The sequence below is a fragment of the Pinus tabuliformis genome, chromosome 5_1 (assembly GCF_031772625.1).
Source record: "Pinus tabuliformis cultivar Carrire ecotype Pingquan chromosome 5_1, CPIR1, whole genome shotgun sequence".
Taxonomy (NCBI): domain Eukaryota; kingdom Viridiplantae; phylum Streptophyta; class Pinopsida; order Pinales; family Pinaceae; genus Pinus; species Pinus tabuliformis.
Window position 1 is genome coordinate 200,962,625 of NC_142305.1, and position 6,844 is coordinate 200,969,468.

Genomic DNA, 6,844 nt, shown 5'->3' on the forward strand with positions numbered 1-6,844 from the left:
CAAGGGGAACGCCAAGTTTCTTGAGGAAGGAAAAGCTAAGTAGGCAGATACTATGAAGGAGAAGAAATTTCTTTCATGGTGGATATGCACAAAAGACCACATGGTGAAGAATTTTCCATTGAAGTAGAAGTTGTTTACTTTGGAGAAATTAGAGAAGCTATTAGTGGGAGTATTACAAATTTTTGAAGTAACATCTGTGAGTCATACCACTCTTATACAGGATGAGAGTAGAACACAACTTATTTTTGTGAGTGTATGTGTCAATGGGAGATAGATGTTGGTGATGGTGGAAAGTGGGGCTATGCACAACTTCATAACAAAAGATGTGGTTAGAAATATTGGGTTGAAACTCAATCTAGTTCATGCATCCTTCAAGGCTATTACCTGTAGGAATACGAGAGTCATTGGGAGATTAATCTTGTTCCTATCAGACTTGGAGATTAGCAGGGAAGGATGAACCTTGCCATTGGTGATGCTTGATGACTATGATTTGGTTATAGGCTAGGAGTTTCTAACAGTAGAGGTGGTCATTCTAGTACATCATATGGATCGTTTATTTATTATATTAGGATCATATCCAATTGCATTGAAGACCTTGAGAGGAGGTATGGATTCAAGAGCCAAAGTGACTTCAATTCACATGTTTGATGGAGTATATCAATCATCAGATGGAGATGTTTAAGCACATGCCAAGATAGATCATGTAGATTTGTTCTTTGTATAGCATGCAAAAATCCTAACACCTTTGATGTATAGAGTTCTAGGGGAGACACCAAAACCAGAGCAAGGAGTTATAAAGGGGAATAAGATTCCTATTTGTTCAACGAAGGAGAGGGAGACACCCCTGGTCTATAAGAATGATGAGGGAGGAAATATGCGTTGATATATATAAGCCAAAGAAGAGATTGGCTCATCCATAAAGACCCTTAAAGAGAGAGAGTGGGCCCATGATCTAGAGTCGAAGAGTCTCATTGAGGAGGTAGGATTGATTCCCATATTCCTTTTCTGATGTATATGACATAGAGATATGGAGGAGTTCTTCCAGTGGGGCAGTAAGAGGATAGAGGTGGAGGGGGTGTTCAACATGGTTTTCATACCTCACCTTCACATCGATCCATGAGGAGATGAATCACTATTATAGTTTGCTGGGGATTCATGTGATGGGGTACCTAAGGGTGCCTATTGAGTAGAGAAGGATGATTTGAGGAGTTAATTAGATGTCACTGAGATTCTAGCTAGTTGCACTTGTGTGGTGATGTGAGATCTTGTGGATTTGGCACTATAATTAGATTACCTACCTGATTATATGGATATATTATATTATCAATCCAATTCACTAGAGATATATGTAATGTCCACTTCATGTGAATTTCAATGGAATTATGTGCTCCAAGTGTTCTTTCCACTTTTATGATATGATCACTTTAAGGATCTCGTCCACCTAGGGTTTGATACTTCAAATTCCTAGTCGATGCTACTACAAGGTAACAATTCCTCCCTTCCTACAATTGATGATTCAACCTTCTAACAACTAGAAATTTGACCCCCTTTAACAATGGAAATTCAACCCTTTTAAATATATTATAGTTCGACCCTCTAACAGTGACAAATCAATCCCCTTTTAATAATGGAAATTCGACCCTTTGAATAGGTAACAATTTAGTAACTCTTTAATATATCGCAAGATGGGCTCATCTTCCTTCAGGTAAACTTGGATCCCCCATGAATTTAATCAACTTCCATGAACTTTCCTCCACCCTTACTATTCAATTGTGGCACTCTACAACTCGAAGTGGCTAACCCATGAATTTACTGCAACAGAAATTTGGCCATGAAGTGAATTGACTCTCTATAATTTAGCTGAGTGACTTCCACAAATTTCTTCAATTCATCCTAGGGGCTTTCAGCCTCCTCATTGCCTCACGAATTCTTCAATTTATCCCTGGGTTTTCGACCTCTTTTTTCCCCACTATTTCTTCATTTTTTCCTAGGATTTTAAACTCCTTTTTTCCTGCAATTTCTTTAATTCATCCCAAGATTTTGTTGAAAATTTTCTCATATAAACATATGATGATAAAATCCCTATCTATGTGTTGTTGAAGAGGGCTGCTCCATAACTCAAAGGTGGATTTTTGTTGTTGCCCCACTAGTAACTCTAATTATCCCTCAATACTGATAAGATTGAAAGTTTTCCTACCTCCCAAGTCTTTAAGCGCACTGTCTTACTATAGTATTGTATCTTTTAGTTTCTTGGTTCTCTCCTTCATTATTGAAAGGCCATTTTTAATCTCTTCCCTAGTATGCTCTTGGTGACTAATAATTGAAATCCCAGGTGAAGTGGTACTCCAACCAATTACAGTACTATCATATTCCCATATGATGCCATCCGTAGATGACACATAATGTGCATCCACACAAATATCCTCAACCTTCTCTTGTTCTTTCACCAAGTCCTTTTCAACCAATTGGATTTTCAACTTCCCTTCACATTAGAGAAATTTTAAGGTCTAAAATGGGCCTCCTAAGGAATATTGTAAAATAATAGTGGAAATATTAAAATAAGATTAGATTACAACATCAAATGTTAGAGGGAAAAATAGAAAAAGCTATTTTTTTCAACTCATATTTTCAACTTATCTCCCTATGGTTTTACTCAAAATTGAGCCGGGATAACTCATTAGATGCAAAATTTAATTCCTCATCCAAGGAGTACCCATGTTGCATACTTTCAATGGACCGTGCTACATGAAAAATGTGAAATACATGAAAAAATGTGATTGCAATCACATTTTTCATGTATTTCTCATTTTCCATGTAGGAGTATTCATCGAAATTATGCAAAATTGGTACTCCTTGGATGAGGAATTAAATTATGCATCCAACAAGTGCTCATGCTCGAAATTTGAGTAAAACTGTAGGGATATAAGTTGAAAATATGAGTTGAACAAGTAGTTTTGTTTTATTTTTTAATATTTTTACTTTTTTTCTCCAAAAATGGTGAATCATCTCCCATGGTTGAAATCATTATCTTGAATCCTATTGGTTCTTATAAAGTTTATTTTGGTTGTACATTTTTGTTTTGAGGCCCATTTTAGACCTCAAAGTTTCTCTAATGCATTGTTTGGAAACACTGCGTACCAAGTTGTGAGCAAATGTATAAATGACCTATTGTTGTTAAAGAAAAACCAACAATAGAGAAATAATAGGCTAGGAAATCTCATCACTCTCATTAATAATCACAAACATAATGCCTTCCATGTGATCCTAGATAGTTGTGCCATAATCCCCATTGATGGCATTAAGGAAATGATGAACCATCTATAAGACAAGATCATGACAATCTAAATCAAGCATAATAACACATAATATTTCCTTTCCCATTAGTTCTAGGATCTTATCCCTTTTCTTGAAGGAATGGTTTCCAATGTCACCTATCATGCAAAACAATTCAATGATCAATGGCAAGGCCTTCTACATTTTATCATCTTTATAGGGAATATATGGACTTGTATCTCTTAGAAGTTCACTTAAACAATGAACAACAATGAGACTTACCTCCTTATCTTCATGTTTCAACAACTTGTGCTCACCCAAGTGTGTCATTGTTGGAACCATAGCTACTTGCATCGATTGGAAAGGTGTTTGATCCACCTTGTGGAAACACTCTTCCACCTCCTCCAACAAGCTAAGAAGGGAATCTTTTGATGGAGACCAATAACCAAGCTTGTCTCTTGAAATAAAAAGTTCTTCATCCCACTTGGTTTCTGACAAAAGCTCTTGCATAGACTTCATCTTCCCAACCCAACAACCCACTAAAATTTATGTCAAGAGTAATATGAATTTTACCTTCCATTGGTAAACCCCATCAGGATGGAAATATGCATAGCTTTGATACCACTGTAATTTCCATTTTATGTGAATTTCAATGTATTTTAGGTCACTATAATGTCCATTATATGCAAATACACCTATCTCAATAATTCTTATGAAGTTTGATATATCAAACAAATTCAATAATGAGACACTAGTACTTTGTCAAACACTTGTAAGAAATAATTTTGTATGATAAGGGAAAATTCCCAAGTGTTTACATAATAAAATACAATACCGACAAGGGAAGAACTCACATTATACACCAACACAAGAACTGATCAATACCAAGACCTACATTGTTTTATTAAGTAAATCAAAGGATTACATTAAGACAACTATTTGAAGGAACCTATTGCACCTACTACTCTCCTTATGGGAAAAAAAATTCTACAGAGCTTGCCATTCTAAGCATATGAATTTCCTAGTTTTTTCACCCCAATTCTATCCTCTAAGGGTTCTTTCCAGCTTTGTGATCTGATCCCTACAAGGATATCATCCATCTAGGGTTTGATACTTCAAATTCCTGGTCGTTGATACTATAGGGTAACAATTCATCCCTTCAAATAGTTGATTATTTGATCCTCTAGTAGTTCGAAATTTAGACCCCTTTAACAATGAAAATTCGACCCTTTTGAATAGATGATAGTTCATTCCTCTACCAGTGAAAATCAACCTTTTTCTAACAATGAAAATTCATCCCTTTGAATAGGTAACAATTTGGCAACTCTTTAATATCCAACAAGATGGGCTCATCCTCCTTTAAAGAAAATTAGCTCCCACATGAACTTAATCAACTTCCCTTAAATTTCCTCCTCCCTCACTATTCAATTCGGGCCTCTACAACTCAACGTGGCTAACTCGCAAATTTATCTGCAATAGAAATTCAACAACGAAGTGAATCAAATATTTTCAATTTGGCCTAATGACTTCCATGAATTTGTTCAATTTTTCCCAAGTATTTTTAGCATCTTCCTTGCCTCACGAATTCTTCGATACGGTCTAGGGTTTTTTGCCTCTTTTCTACATCACAATTTCTTCAATTCAACCTAGGGTTTTCAGCCCAATATTTTGCTAGATAAATCATCCTCTCGAAAAATTGTGGCCTCGGGAAAGAAAAAACCCCTATTATTTAATTTTCCCCTTTGCTATACTCATTCATGATAATTTGGCCTTTAGCAGAAGAACCCTAATTCAACACTTGAACTTCCTAAGAAATTCAGTCCCAATGACTAGTCCTTCACTTGATGAATTTGTCCTCTCCAAATATCTTCAAAACCGATAATGATTCAACCTTCACTAAATAGAGTTGTTGCGATAATGAATAATTCTCCCTCCATATCCCATAATCACTGAAAAATAAGTTTTTTCATTAAATTCTAGTGAGAAATTTGTATGATTCCTCCTTCTCTATCGATATAAGCACAAATGAGTGATCTGAAGTGATCCCTCCTTATTGACTAGATAGGGTGTATCAACGCAACACCAAAACCAATCTATCCAGGTTAGCTAAGGTGAATCTCGTACCACTGAAATTGCCCTCCTCACATTGGGCTTTCACCCTTCTTTAACCTCCATGAGCTCCCAAATCAATTAAAAAATAAATAACCAATTAAACATGTCTAAGAGTGAGCTCCAATATTCTTTTTAATGTCATGAGTAATCATAATACAATGGGAAATTACCATGGGCACCTTTTTCTCCTTTTTATATTAAAGTTACCTTATAAGGTTTTATTGCTTAATTTCACTTTATAAATGACATCAAATAATTAAATTACTAGAGTCTCTTTGCTTGTCCCTTATTAGAAAATGTAGCAAGAAAGGCTCAATTTGACATTAGCGTTAGTCAAATTTGAGTAAATTGAATTTCCACATCAACAGAACAACTTAGAGGCAATTAACTGGTGTGACATGTCTCTTTTTACTCAATTAAATCACCAAATTTGAGTTAGTGGGCTTGGAGTTCAGTCATGCATGTGTTGATTGCTAAATTCTAGCAATCTAGTTCAATTATTTTCAATTTTACTTAGTTAAGTTAGCTCTAACAAATAAATAGAGTTAGTTGAAGATTGTTGGAAATACTGAGGGGGAGGGGGTGAATCAGTATTTCTTATTTTAATTGTTCTTTTTATCACCATAACATTTATATATGGAACACAAAAATAGATAGCTGGAACAAATGCTTTTATTAACACAAACAGTGCAATGAAATAGATACAATATATAAATGGTTGCAATCAGTTTCCAAGCACCAACTTGGACTTTTGTGAGGCTCCAACCTCTAAAGAACCAACACTATTTTGCCAAGGCAATAGTTATGCACTTAGGAGCACCAACTCCCAAGGATTCCATTCCTTTCAGTTCTGAGGCTCCAACCCCGTGGGCTCCAACCCTAACCTGGTATAAATTGTTTTATTGTATTTCTCTGCTCCCAAGCTTGTTGAGCTTCTGCTTCACTCCTGTTCTCCTTGTTCTCCTTGTTCTCCTGCCTCTACCTAAACTTCGACTCCCTCTCCCTCTGATTATATGCACACGCAAACCCTTTCCTTGTTTTTCCTGTTTTATATGTTCTTGATGCCTCTGACTGTTGGTTTCCATGTTCCACTAGCTCTTCGGCTTCCTCAACACTCGCTTCAGCTTCCTCTGTGCTGGCTTGTCCTTTGGCTTCCCTCTTCTTCATCGCTTTGGCTTCCTCTGCACTGGCTGGTCCTTCGGCTTCCCGACTTTTTGGTTTCCTCTGCGTTGGCTTGTCCTTCGGCTTCCCAAATTTTCGGCTTCCTCTGTCTCTTTATGTTCACCAACACTTTAGGGACACGTTGATTCAACAACAAGGACTGAAAATACTCAGAGAAGACTGTTGCACATTAAAAAACTGTAACAGAGGCCCTTTTTAATAATAATGTGCATCCAGTGGACTTTATTGTTTACGGAGAGATTTTATTGGAGGGATAGTACCAATGAGGAGGCCCCAC